Raw genomic sequence first — 15,042 nt, 5'->3', positions numbered from 1 at the left:
ACTCTCAGGCCTGCACGACCAAGCCAAGCGTGGACCCGAGGGGCCCTCAGGCCCCCAAAGCTCTGTTGATGTGGCCCCTATAAGAAAAGAAACCACCAAATTCTTTCTCAGGTTCACTTTGCTTGAGAGTCACCAGAACATAGTCAAAGCTCAGGTTTTTCATTCTAAATCTCCAGCTTCTGACACCTTAACTACAGGGTGTTGTTGGTACCCGTCTCGTTTTATAATGTTTTGTACATGAGGACGTGTAAAAAGGATCAGGGGCTGTCTGTATAAGTGATGGCGGCATTCTGAGGGGCATTCAGGGCCTTAAACATTATTTTTCCTACTTAAACACTATTTGGGGGGGGGGCTGGAGCAATAGCACAGCGGGTATGGTGTTTGCCTTGCACATGGCTGACCTGGGTTCAATTCCTTCATCCCTCTCGGAGAACTCGGCCAGCTACCAAGAGTATTCCGCCCGCACGGCAGAGCCTGGCAAGCTCCCCGTGGCGTATTCGATATGCCAAAAACAGTAACAACAAGTCTCACAGTGGAGATGTTACTGGTGCCCACTTGAGCAAGTCGATGAACAACGGGAGGACAGTGCTACAGTTCAGTGCTACTAAAACACCGTGTTTTACAAAGCTGATCACAGTGATTTGTTACAGGTATTCAATATTCCAACACCAGTCCCACCCCCACTGTCACCTTCTCACCACCATTCTCTCCATTTTCCCAACCTCACCTCAAGCTGTCCCAGTAGCAGACCCACAATAAATTTATTTTATGTTGTCTGTTGCCACTAAATGGTTAATGGGATGATCAAAAAAATATTTCTGTAGAAGAAAATCTGTAAAACTTGTTGTATCTCACCATGAGGACATTAAGTAAGTCCTGGTCTGAGAGTTTACTAAGCTGTTGTGCCAAGTTAAGCCTTTTGTGTTAATGTTTTTGTTAGTCAAGGTTGGTTGGCTTCTACATTACATCCCATCCAATTTAGTGTGTATGACTGGGATGTCAGGGTTGTAGAGTTCGAAGATGTCACTGCAGAAAATTCAGAATATTTAACTGGGCAGTCCAGTCTGAGGCATAGAGGTAGTTTTTGGGTGTGGGAATGGCTGTTGGGGCTTTGTTTGGACAGGAGTTGGCCTGCTCCCCACTCTGAGATCACCTCAGAGGACTCAGCTGGGAACAGCTGTCCGAGAAATTTTTTCGCTAGTTGATCTAAGAGTATTTGAGTCTGGAACAAGGCCGGTAGATGAACTCACATGGCCACCATGGTGGGATGTGGTCCAGCCTTAAATATTATTTTTGGAAGCAAGATAGATTTTATTGAACAAAATTTACTTAGAAAGATGTGAAGGGAGAAAAAATGGAGGAATCTGAGATCGCACGGCTTTTTCTCCCAGAAGGGAGCTTAACATAAAGCCTGCCATAACCATGCCACTAGACTCCGCGACAGGCTATTTCACTTGGGGTACCCCAGAGTGGGGCAAATGAGAGCCTCCCCGCCCCAAGGGACCCATCCCTGGCAGCCAAAAACCTCCAGAACCCAACCGCCTCCACGCTCAGGGCCGCTTTCCACATGCTTGGGCCAAGCCTCACGCATAAGTGAACATATTCTTGGACCGCACATCATAAGACACTCCCTACCCATTCTCCATAAGTACCACACCACACTTGATGGGGATTAGATAGTAGGCAACAAATCATAGAGGGAAATATATATATGTGCATATATATATATATATATATATATATATATATATATATATATCTGTCACTGTTCTCCTGTTCATCGATTTTCTCGAGCAGGCCCAGTAACGTCTCCATTGTGAGACTTTGTTGTTACTGTGTTTGGCATATCAAATACGTCACAGGTATCTTGCCAGGCTTTGCCGTGCAGGCGAGATATTCTCGGTAGCTTGCCGGGCTCTCCAAGAGGGGCGGAGGAATCGAACTCAGGTCGGCCATGTTGCCTGCGTGCAAGGCAAACGCCCTACTCACTGTGCTATCGCTTCCAGCCCAAAATATAAGCAAAGCACTTGAATAGACATATACAAATGGTATAGGAATGCTAAAAGAATAAGCATACAAACAGAAGCTTAACATGGTCATTAATAACATACAAATGTTTCGCATTTACACATATAAATTTTTACACCACCATCAAGTATATTTTCCAAAGGAGCATACTCTGAATGACAGTGGGTATGAGTTGGCCAATTCAAAGTTAAAATTAAGAGTAACTACAAAAATGTACAAGCTCTTGATTCCTGTTATCACAAAAAGTTCTGTGGCAATTTATAGCTAGTATTTACAAATCAACAACATCAGAACAAGAGGAAGCCTTAGAATAAAGATGAATTAAAGAAAATCTATCCTTAAATTACAATGTAACAGCCTCTCTATTCAGATCACTGTCTTATTTATTTTCAATTTTTCTTGTCTACAAATACACATATACCATTAGGTGATTATCAGCTGAGCGATATTTTATTTAGATCATACAAGTTCTGTTACAAGAGCTATTTGCCATTTTCTATTTTAATTTCATCTTCAAGTCAAGATTTTTTAACGTTCCACTGAGCTATCCTGGGGCTCTGGGAATGGATTTCTTTAGTTATCAAAACTGCCACAACGGGTTTTTAAAAAATTGTGTATACGCATGAAACAAGTAACTGAACACAAAGTCTCAAACATGCAAGGTAAGTGCTCTAACACTAATCCACACTGCCAGCCCCAAAACTTTAAATTCAGAATTCTTTAACTTTTCCTGAGTCTAAAAACCATTTTAACTAATTTTACTTAGAACCTAACAGGTTTTACTCAATGTCAAGCTCACATCACTCAACCTTTAACAACATGTTAGTGATATCCTAAAGTATGTCTTAATGGCCCCTGTGAAAAAAAATCTTCAGTCTTCACACTGCTTCCTATATGAATACTTTTTTTGTACTTGTTTTTTGTTTTTCGTTACTTGTTTTTTGACAAAACAGTCTTCACACTGTTTTCTATATGAATACTTTTTTTGAAAGCAGTTCTTCATAACAGACAAGACAAAATATATTATTTTGGTTGTGCTTTGGGACAGGAATCAGGGCTTGAGATGGAAACATCCCAAATTTGGTTGTGGGAAGGTGTAATGGTGGTGAGATTGGTGTTTGAATATTAAATGTAATCAAATATTGTGAACTACCTTAAAAAAATTTTTTTAAAAATTTTAAATGGAGGAATCGTATTTAAGAGAAAACCTGGGCTTCTCCATAGTGGAAAACACGGAGAGTAGGAGACTTTTTCAAGGGCAAACACAGGCTTGAAAGAGCCAGTCATGGCCTTAACCATTGACCCCTGACCCTCTCTCCATGGTGGACCCCTTAGCAGAACTAGGCAATGGGCTGCACCCCAGTCAGAGCCCAGCCAGCTGCTGCTTGCCTCAGGTCCCAAAGGGGAGCCCTGTGTGGGGCTGTGACCCTCAGGAATGTGCCACCCACCTCTCCTCTGGCCCTCCACTGCCCTTTCCAGACCAGAGGCATCAACAGTTGCTGAAGGGACGAATGCGCAAGTTGTGAGAGTGGCTGAACCCAGATGGACATTTTCCAAGGCCTGTTGTTGGCAAGCCTAGCGCTCAAATCTAAGCTGCCTCCTGAGCCACTGGGGTGCATGCCCGAGCCCCTCAGGCCCAGTCTATCCTCCCCTCTCTCTTGACCTCATCCATCCATCTTGCCTGGCGCTCGCCCACCCCAGCCCACGGGACCGGCCAGGCCTGGAAGTCAGGGCCGTTTTTCAAGCCGGAACAGTGATTTTTTCCCTTTCCTGTCCACTAGCTCTGCGCTGAGTGCAGTTGGGCTGGAATGACGGGTTGGCTGCAGGCTCCGGCTCCTGAATTATTAACTTGGCTGGGGAGAGAGTTGCTTGCAAATGCTGTCCGTCCAGCCGACCGCGGAAGCCCCCGGGCTTCAGAGAGATCTGGCGGCAGGAAAGGGAGGGATTCTGCTGGGGGTGGGGGTGAGGGGGCGGCTCACACGCTGACCAATTCCACAGCCTTGCTTCCCGAGCGCAGCCGTGGCCTCTGCCCCCAGCCCGGGAGCAGAGCATCTTTCACACGTCCTTCACTCCTGAGAGCCAGCCTGTTGGATCCAAGCTCCTGATCGAACCCCTCACCCACCCCTCTTTTGCTCCCTGCCCCTGGCAGCTGCCGTTCTTCTGAGCCAGGAGCTTGCTGGAAGAGCCAGGTTCTCCTTCCTAGGCTCCACTGGGGCCGGAAGGACAAGTAGGGTGTCCCAGGTGGGTCCCCTAGACCCAGAGCCTGGTGTGGGACTTCTCCAGAGGAAAGGCAGAGGCTGGCAATTGGCCTTCGGTGAACCCTGTGTGTCTGAGCTGCCAATACTGCAGGGGGTATGAGTGGAGCTGGTCCTACCTCAGACAAAGGCGCTGGAGCCCACTGCCAGGGTGGGAGAACAGAGCATCCCCGGTGGGCCAGTTCCCTTCTAAACAAGAGCAGTTCAGCAGAGAAGGGACAGCTTGGGGGGGGGGGGGGGGGCGCTGGGGGAAGCATGGGGCAGCAGAAGAGGAAGGTATGGCAGTACCACAAAGTGGTCAGGGACCCAGGATGCCAGTCCTCTACTCATCCTCATCATCCAAGACAGCACCAGCACTCCCCCAACTCATCTCCCCAAGACATGAGAAGAACTGGATGCTTCTATATAGATCTTTACTGGGGTCACATTGGTTTATAACGTTGATATGCTTCAAGTGTGCAGCGTTGTAATTTGACATCTTTATATACTGTACCTTAAGCACCCGCCAAAGTCTAGTTTCCATACCAGTGGCACCCTGTACCCTTTTCACCTGCCCCAAACCCTTTCCTCTCTGCTAGTTGCACGCATCTGTAAGAGTTTGGTTGGTTGCTTGTCCTCCTGCCTTGTTTATTTTCCATGAGTGGAGCCATGTGGTATTTGCCTTTTCTTAGCAAACAACCCCTCCCAGGTCCACCCACGTTGTTGTAGATGGTGAAATTCCATCCTTTTTTTTTTTTTTACAGCTGAGTTGTATGCTCCACTGCACATATAAGATGATGAATACGGTGTTTTCATTAGCTGCTCACCTGTTGATCAGCTCTTGGTGATTGTGAATGGTGTGACAACAAACATAGGGATGCATAAATCTTCTTGAATTAGAGTTTCCTGTCCTGGGTTAAGTACACAGAAATGGAATAACTGGATTATATGGTGGCACTGCTCTTAATTATTTTTTCTGGAGGATTATCCATACTATTTTCCAAGTAATATGCAATAAAATGATTGCTTCAATTTATATTCCCTGCGAGTGCCTCCCTCTAAACAAGTGTACAAGGGAACCCGTCATTGTTTTGAAGGGCTTTCCTAAAATCCTATACAACCTGGCTACATCTGCTTGTAAAGGAAGTGAGAAAATGTGGCCTTGTGTTCCAAAGTGCATTAAACACTGGCCTTCTAAAATGGTCTTCTCAGAGATAGTTGGTAATGATCACTCTGGATAAGAACTGCATGCTTCATGAAAATAGGTAAAGGAACAAACATGATAACTTCTTGGTACCTGTATTGCAAACCATAGTGCCCAAAAGGTGAGAGATAGCGAGTGAGAGAGACAGAGACAGAGATAGAGAGAGACAGAGAGACAGAAACAGAGACAGAGACAGAGACAGAGACAGAAGGAAAGTGTCTTCCATAGAGACAGGCTGGGGGGAGGGTGGCTGGGGGGAGGGAAACTGGGAACACTGGTAGTGGGAAATGGGCACTGGTGGTGGGATGAGGGATGGGTGTTGGAACACTGTATGACTAAAACCTGACCAGGGGCTGGAGCAATAGCACAGTGGGTAGGGCGTTTGCCTTGCATGCGGCTGACCGGGTTTGATTCCCAGCATCCCATATGGTCCCCTGAGCACTTCCAGGGGGTAATTCCTGAGTGCAGAGCCAGGAGTAACCCCTGTGCATCGCCAAGTATGACCCAAAAAGAAAACAAACAAAAAAAAATAAAATAAAACCTGACCATGAACAGCTTTGTAATTCTGTATTTCATGGTGATTCAATATTTTTAATGGAAAAATTAATAAAATGTGTCTTCCTAAACTTAATACAAGATGGAAGAAGGAGACTCAGGGGCTTTTCTTTAAAAGACAATTACCTCAAGATAACCCAAGAAATTTCTCAATTTGCCGTTAATTTATTTAGATCTAATCTTGGAGGTTTTACAGATGAATTGCATAAGCACTTCAAAAATAGACCAAAGGTCATCAGGGTGCAAAAGAAAATGTGAGACAAATGTGTCTTCTCCCTCATCATGCTCTTCACATGCCCCTCTCCAGAGTGTGACTCGTGCACCTCTGACTTGGCCAGGATCGACAGCAGCCCAGACTCCTCAATGAAGAAAGCAAGTCTTCACCCAGCAGTCATCAACCCTCCACCTCAGACAAAGGTTCAAGAAAGAAGGGACAAGGTAGACCATGAGTAAAGAAGTAGATGGACTGATCTGGAAACAATGGGCAAAGACAGGAAACATAAACAAAGGCACCAGAAAACCAAGCCTGAGAGAGAAAAAAGGTTAGGAAAGCAGAGATAAAAAGTGAAAATTGAGAGATTCCATTGCAGAGCACATCTTGGACAGAGCCCTACCTTCTAAGTGAAATAGGGTAGAAGTCTAGAGTGATAGTCCAGTGAGTAGGGTGCTTGCCTTGCTCACGGCCGATCCCTGGATTGATCCTTGGCACCCTATTATGGTCCCCTAAGCCCTGGGAGTGATCCCTGGGCACAGAGCCAGGAGTCAGCCCTGAGCATCTCCAGGTGTGGCCCCAAAACCACCAAGAAATGTATACAAATCTGGAAAATAATCACAGTGCTCTCAAGAGGAAGAGAGGAGAAAGAAGAAATAAGGTATTTTTTCTTATGAAAATGAGCAGAGACACCAAAATATAAACAGTAAAAAAAAATTAGAAGAAAAGACAGACCAAAGTTAAAACAAAAGAAAGGAGAGGAGATTCCAGAAGTGATGAGGTAGATATTGCTGAAATGCTGAGAAGCTATGGGACAAAATCTAGCAGGTATTTTGAGAAATCCAGAGAATTAAAAAAATAAATAAAATAAAAATCAAGGTCAATCAAGAGAAACGTGTCCAAGAAAAAATATTGTACAAAATTACAGAAACTTATATTCAGTTGAAACATTTTTATATTGGTGGATTTTGTAAAGAATTCTTGCATAAGCTACTGGTTTGTGTTTGTACATTCAAAACGCTTTACATCAACATGTTTTCTAAGTAATACATCTCGAGGCCCACCACTTAAAGTTCTTCAAAAAGTTTCATGAAAGAAGATGTATCTCTAACCTACATTTTGTTAATAAAATGATCAAATGCTCATTGCAAAATGTTTGACTTTGTATTACAAAAGACGAAAGACAGGATGAATTCATTTTTTTACTTTTTTGATCACACCTGGTGATGCTCAGGGGTCACTTCTGGTTCTGTGCTTAGGCATCACTCCTGGCGGTGCTCAGGAGACCATATGGGATGTCGGGGGTTGAACCCAGGTCAACATGTGCAAGGCAAGCACACTCAACCTGCTGTACTATCGCTCCAGCTTCCAGGATGAATTCTGAGGTCGTAACAACTCCCCAGTCCACTCTCCCAAAAGAAGACAAAAGGATCATTCTAATAAATCAAAGATTTACTCAAGATCTTTATGGCAACTGGCAAAAAAAGATCCCAAGGCGCAGTGAGATAGTAACAAAAAGGTACTTAGCCTGTATTGCAGGCAGCTGACCCGATTACGCTCCCTGGCACCATGTGTGAGTCCCAACAACACTAGGGCTCACTCCGGAATGCCTAGGAACAGCCAGGAACAGCCCTTAAGCATGGCGGAATGCAGTGCCCACTCCTTTCCCCAAAGAAAGAGCCCCAAGACTAAGCAAACACATTTTCTTTTTCCTTCTTCCTCCCTTTTAGGCACTGTGGTTCACAATACTGTTACTGGGAGGGTATCATGCATGGGTGATGCAATAGAGGAGCTGGTGAGAGCCGGAAGTAGCCACACACACCCTTCCAATCCTCCCAGGACTCAGCTCAGGTGCCCCCTGAGCCTCCTGCTCATACTCAGACCAGAGAAGGTGCAGGGGAAGAGAGATGGAGGGATGAAGGGAGGCAGAACAGAACAGGAGAGATGGAAGGGAGGGGGGGAGGAAGGGAGGGAGGGAGGGAGGGAGGGAGGGAGGGAGGGAAATGTGGAAGGAAGAAAGTGTGGGAGGAAGGGAGGAAGAGGGAGGGAGGGAGGGAGGGAGGGAGGGAGGGAGGGAGGGAGGGAGGGAGGGAGGGAGGGAGGGAGGGAGGAAGAAAGGGAGGAAGAAAAGGAAGGAAGGAAGGAAGGAAGGAAGGAAGGAAGGAAGGAAGGAAGGAAGGAAGGAAGGAGGGAGGGAGGGAGGGAGGAAAAAAGGGAGGAAGAAAAGGAAGGAAGGAAGGAAGGAAGGAAGGAAGGAAGGAAGGAAGGACGGAAGGAAGGAAAAGGTGCTTGCTACCTTTGTTGGTGGAGTGAAGTGGACACTAGTGAAGGGATTAGTGTTGGCCCATTGTATGCCTGAAACCTAATCATGAATAATTATATATTTTTATAATCCACATGATTTTCATAAACAAATTTAAAAAACCCACATCACCATCAGTTCTGAGCTCCCATTGCACAGCCTGCACGTGGCTCAGATTCAGTTACCCATTCACAAATACCCACTGAGCGTCTCCTGTTCTGGATGCTGGAGAACCAAAGAAGGATGGAAGCAAGGGAGGAAGGGAGGGAGGGAGGGAGGGAGGGAGGGAGGTGGAGAGGGTCTGTAGGCACCAGGGCCCTCCTGCCATCCTTTGTGGTACAACAGCTCTTCCAGGGAACAGCGGTCAGAGGAGGTCACAAAGACCCTCCACCACCTGGACCTCAAAGAACTCTCATCCAGAGATGCAGGGCCCCTTTACCCGCAGCAGGGCTGGCTGCTCTGGCCTGACCAGACCTGGCCTCTCGGGTTGGCTCCTGTTTGTGTCTCCAGGGGAAAGCCAGGTGACAGGGGTAGTGGGAGGGGGGACCCATACAGAGATCCCTTTTTCTCCTTTCTGGGTCTCCCCTGGTCCTGTTCCATGAATTATTCATGGGGAATTCTGCTTGAGGTAGTGTCTTAGTCTTAATTTTCAATTCCCCTAATGCTGGCCAATTCTCTGCTGAAAACCTCTCAATTATTAATGCTTCTAAAACAATATTTGTTTTCTCTCTGCATCTTGCAACAAGCCCAGACCTCCCTGCTAGTGATCCGGCCCAACAATTCCCAGAGAGAGGTTCGGCTTGCTGAGGAGCCGTTTCAAAGTGGCCGGGTGGGGTCCGGTAGGCAGAGATGAAGGGAAGCCCACAAGTCCCCATAAAGAAAGCTTATAGCAGAGACAACAACGCACGGGGGCCTTGTGTGCCCAGCAGGAAGTTACATACTTTACTTTTCCTTATTTAATTCTTGGGGGAACCCCCCCCCCCCCCGCCGCAATGCTGGCCTTCACCATTCCCATTTCACCAATGAGGAAACTGAGGCTGAGAAGAACTTTGTTCGTTGGCAGAGGTTGGTCTCTGCCCAGGTTCCTTCCTACAGCTCACAAACAGGGTGTAGGAGGGAGCTCAGACAACTGAATAGAGTGTTGCCATCTGAAATTTTAGCTGCACACAAAGGAGAACATTCTGGAAGCAACTGTGTTCCTCGAATGGAGCCTTGAAAGCAAGGCAGAGCCAGCAGGAAGATACAGAGAACATTCTGGAAGCTACTGTTTTCCTCGCATGGAGCCTTGGGAGGAAGGCAGGGCCAGCAAGCTCTGGAGAAGCACAGGGCAGGGCCCACTCCCCAACGTGGGAACATGGGAGGGGGGGGGGGGGGAATGGATAGGGGGCCTGATCCTCACGAGCTGTAGCAAACGCTGCCCCCCTCCCCACCCCCTCGGGCCCAGGGATGCTGCTGGGTTTGGGCGGCCCCGGCCTCACTGAAACACAGAAGGCCTCAGTGCCCTCTCCGTCCCTTGGAGCTGAGTCTGTGAAATGGGGTGTAGCAGCGCCCCTCTCAGGGCAGCGGGTGACAGGCAGAGAGAAAGGTCAGGAGGAGCCCGGCTCAGAGACCAGCACAGCCAGCACCTCTCCCGGCCCTGCCCTGCAAGGGGGAGAGCCTGACAGCTCCAGAGAGACAGCACAGAGAAGACAGGGAGGGAACAGAAACCTCTCTCCTAAGCTCACACAGGAGAAAAGGAAAAGCCACTGAAAGGGGGGAAATAAAGTCGCGAAGAAAAAGCCTCTTAAGGACTAAAGCAAGAGGAGACAGTGGTTGGGAAAAGGAGAAGATCGTTGTAAGGATATAGTGATGCTCAGAGCCATGTCACTGACACCACGTGCAGACCACAGGCCACAGCATGGAGACTCCGGGCCACAGCACATAGACCCCGGGCCATAGCGTGCAGACCACGGGTCACAGCATGCTGACCATGGGCCACAACATGAAGTCCACGGGCCACAACATGCAGACCACAGGCCACAGCAGGAAGACCACGGACCACAGTGTACAGATCACAGGCCACAGCACGCAGACCACAGACCACAGTGTGAAGACCACAGGCCACAGCACGCAAACCACAGGCCACAGTGTACAGACCACAGTGCACAATGTCCAGACCGTGGGTCACAGCACAGAGACCACAGGACACTGCATACAAACCAAGGGTCACAACGTACAGATCACGGGACACCGTGCAGATCATTCGATATAGTGCACAAACCATGGGGCACAGCACACAAGCCACAGGGCCTGTGTGCAGGGCAAAAGGCACTGCAGAGACCATGGGGCAAGGGGAGCCCAGAGGAGCCCCCAGGAGGTGGCTGAACTCAGGACTCTGTCTCTTCCTGGCTTCCCTGAACCCCAGTGTCTCCTTTTCCAGGCCCTGCCTCCCTCTGTTCCCCTCTCCTCTCTACACACCGGCTTTCTAGGCATCAATGCAGATCTCACAACTCCTAGATTTGTCAGCTGTTTTTCACCAATGAGGAAACTGAGGCTGAGAAGAACTTCGTTGGCAGAGGCTGATCTCTGCCCAGCGTCCTACAGCTCACAAAGGGGGAGTAGGAGGGAGCTCAGACCCAGGGCTCCACCTGGATGGAGTGTTGCCATCTGAAATTTTAGCTGTACACAAGGGAGAGCATTCTGGAAGCAACCCTGTTCCTCGCGTGGAACCTTGAGGGCTGGAAATGGACACCATGTCCCAATTCTCAATTCTGATTGGCCCTATTTATTGTCAGGTATACAGCGGGGGTCAAGCATACATGGCGGGGTGAGGTGGCGGGAGCTAGTTACAAGCGTGCAGCTGGGTCTCCATAGCCCTGATGAAGGTGGTCCTAGGATGTGGCCACCCGTGGCTAAGAACCTGCTTGGCTGGGGTCTCTGCCCCTAGAACAAGGACCAGGTTCCAATGGGCAGGACCTTGCACAGCCATGGGAAGTCCTTCCCAGGATGGAGTTGCAAGAAGAGGCTGGCGTCCGCTTTGCTGGGCTTCCCTGACCAGCCCGGCTCTCCCCGCAGCTGATCCCACCAAGGGGAACCTTCAGGGAAGAGGCTGGAGGTCAGGGGCTAGGGGGGAGGGGGGCCTGAGCTTTGTGGGCTGTAATAAATGCTGCCTGCCTCCCCAGCCCCTCGGGCCAAGGGGTGTTGCTGGGTTTGGGTGGCCCCAGCCCCACTGAACCCCGGAAGTCCTCAGTGCCCTCTCGGCCCCACGGAGCCGAGTCCGAAAATGGGGTCACAGCAGCGCCCCTCTCAGGATAGTGGGTGACAGACAGAGAGAAAGGTCTGGAGGAGCCCAGAGGGAGCTTGGAAGTAGAAACATCCCGCAAGAATAATCCAAAGCCCAGCCCACACCGTCAGTGCCGCCCCAGAAGACCCTGGGCAGAGGGCCCAGCTCCGCCAGTCACACCCCGAACCCCAGAAATGAGAGACCACAGGTGGCGCATTTGAGCTTCTGCGTCTGGGGCTCACCAGCTCCAAACCAAGCAGGCTAGGAGGAGGAGGGTCTGAGGGCTCAGGGGTCCCCAATAGGGTCTCAGCACACTGAGGGGCCAGCTGTCCAATCCCAGGTGTCTCCTGTCCTGACACCCTAGTCCTGGGCCCCCGTGTGTGAGAGGAAGTAAGTAGACAGGCCTGATCCACAGCTCTGAGGCAGGGTGCACTGATGGGGCTCTTTTTTTAAAATTTAATTTTCTTTTTATAAAGCTGTTCACAATAATTTATTACAGTCAATATTCCAATCCCACCACCATTCTTCGAATTTTTTCACCACCACCCCCAAAGCCTGCCCCCAAATCAAGACCTAAATAATTATTTTATATTGCTTGTTATGAATCACGGTCCTCCCGTTGTTCATCGATTTGCTAAGCCGTTAAAAATTATCCAAAAAAGTTCCCTTATAGGACAGAGCATATTGTTTTTATATATACCTTGGAGACATTAAGCCCTTGTATAAGAGATTACTCACTTGTTGTTATAGGTTGAGCCTTGTGTGCTAATATAGATGATATATAGCACACAAGGCTCTAATATATGATATTATATATTATAATATATCATAATTTTTAATTGAAATTGGTTGCCTTCTACTGATGCGGTTCTTGAGTGTCTAAGGTCACCCCCGGGAACTACAATATTGACAGTGCTGTCACTGCCAGGAGTGCAATTTAAGAGCACATTAAGATCCTCCATACCTTCCACCCCCGAGAATGCTGAAATGCACAGGACTGAGCCCTAAATATGGGACAGAGTGGATGGGGCAGGAGCACCTCTGAACCTCTCACCACTGGAGTATGTCCCGCCTCAGAATCACTAGACAGAATCTGCCACAGTGAACTGTACCCCCATCCCACACTGGACAATTCTGCTCCTGGGAATATGCCCAAGAGAAAGCTCTGCTTATTGTCCAAAAGCACACACAGACAGACCCTAGCAACCCCACGCTGGAAGCAACCCAAGTGCCCAATAAATGGGGAAATGAATAAAAGGAGAAACATGGCCAGAGCTATAGGACAGCGGGGAGGACGTTTGCCTTACATGTGGCCAACCAGGGTTTGATCTTTGGCGTCCCACATGGTCCCCCATGCACCGCCAGGAGTGATTTCTGAGTGCAGAGCCAGGAGGAACTCCTGAGCATCGCTGGGTGTGACCCAAAAAGCAATAAATAAATAATAATAATGAATGGGGAAATAAACTGTAGTGTATCTGTACTTTGGGGTATTTCACTGCACAGGGGAGAAAAGAATAGTTGCTGCCACATTGTGGCATAGGGCTCATGGCACCAGTTTTATGGCTTATCTTTGGGAGGGGGGTTCAATCCAATAGAGCTCAAGGGACTGGAGAACCTTTGGGGTGTTATGAATGTTCTGTACCAATTTCTTGGTGGCGGTTACATAAAAAAATGATCTAGCTGAACACTTGACTTTTTGCCCTTTTCTAGCTGCAATTTGTTAATGAAAAGGGAAAATCTTATTGCCCTAACACAGAACCAACAACCTACCTACCCCCATCAACTGTATCACCTCTATCTGGAGGGGTGGGGATGGAGAGAGATAGGATAGAAAAGTGGGTACAGGCAGAGAGATGTGAGATACATGTACCTGAATATCCTCTGATGTATCATCTATCTATACATATGCGTATATACACACATGTGTGGTGTATGTATGTGTAAAGAAAGAAAAGATAACTCTGACTTATTTTTTAAGAATTTATTGAGGCAGAGACACACAAATGAATCTTGGAACAGAGCAGCTCGCTGCAGAGATGCCTCTGGATTTTGCAGTAGGCCACTTTCGCCGGGCTACTCCAGATGGGAGCAGGTCCTGTCCCTCTACCTGCCCCCTAGGAATTCAGGTGGCCGCCATTTTCCAGAACTCAACAAAAAGCCCAGGTAGGCGGGAGCAGTAGCGGCAAAAGCCAGGCCTGATGAGACAGGGGAGGAGCAGGTCCCTCTTCTTCCCCCCAGCCCGATCGGACTCTGAGATGAAACCCACAAAATACCCCCAGTTACTTACCAAGCTCCTAAATGGCTGTGATCCAGAGACACACAAACGAATCTCGGAGCTGAGGAGCTCACTGCAGAGATCTCTCCAGACCCTAATTATTAAAATTTTAGAATTCCAGGAATGCATGGCCACTCTTGTGGCAGCACAACATCTTGTGATATTCATAGCAAGCAATACAAAATAAATTGTCTAGCATTGCCTTTTCGGCAGGTCTGAGTGGTGGTAGGAAAATTCCAAATAATAATGGTGGGACTGGTGTAAAATATTGAATGTAATCAAAGTAGAGTGAGAGTATTGTGGAAATTGTTTGCCACAAAGGCAGAGGAAGGGTTGGGATGGGGCGGAGAGAAGGGAGGATATTGGCAGTTTGGGTGGCGGAAAATGTGCACGGTTGGAGGGATGAGTGTTTGATCATTGTATGACCGAAACTCAAACATGAAAGCTTTCTAACTATCTCACAGCGATTCGTAAAATATTAAATAATAATAATAATAATTTATTGATTCTAAGAACTGCTTGGGAAAAGATCATGCAGGGAGATCTTGAAAGGACTCGCTGCACTGCCAAAGCCCAAGATGGAGCATCCCAGCCCTTGCAAGTGGCCTGGCAGAAGCAGAGCAGCGAGATCTGGTATTGGATGAGACCATGAGAAGGAAAGTGTGATAGGAAGTGCCTCCAGCAATCCCCAAATTCCTGGCTTAGCCAACAGGGTGTGGAGGGGAGCATCCCGTTCCCAGGATGAGGACACCTTGGGAGGGAACGGATTGCGGGGAATCAAGGGAGACAAGGAGTGGGAGTGGGCTTGGGCTTGAACCTGTCCAACAGGGAGTGCCCATAGGACCAGCAAGCAGAGACTCAGATACCAGGCCCCCTACCATCCTAGACTGACCGTGAGACAGGGTCATGCGGAGGGTAGGGTACCCTGGGAGTGCGGAGGGCAGGCAGAGGGAAAAGGGGACCCGCGGCAT

Source organism: Sorex fumeus, unplaced genomic scaffold (genome assembly GCF_029834395.1).
Source record: "Sorex fumeus unplaced genomic scaffold, SorFum_2.1 ptg000130l, whole genome shotgun sequence".
NCBI lineage: Eukaryota > Metazoa > Chordata > Mammalia > Eulipotyphla > Soricidae > Sorex > Sorex fumeus.
Note: the sequence above shows the minus strand (reverse complement) of the source record.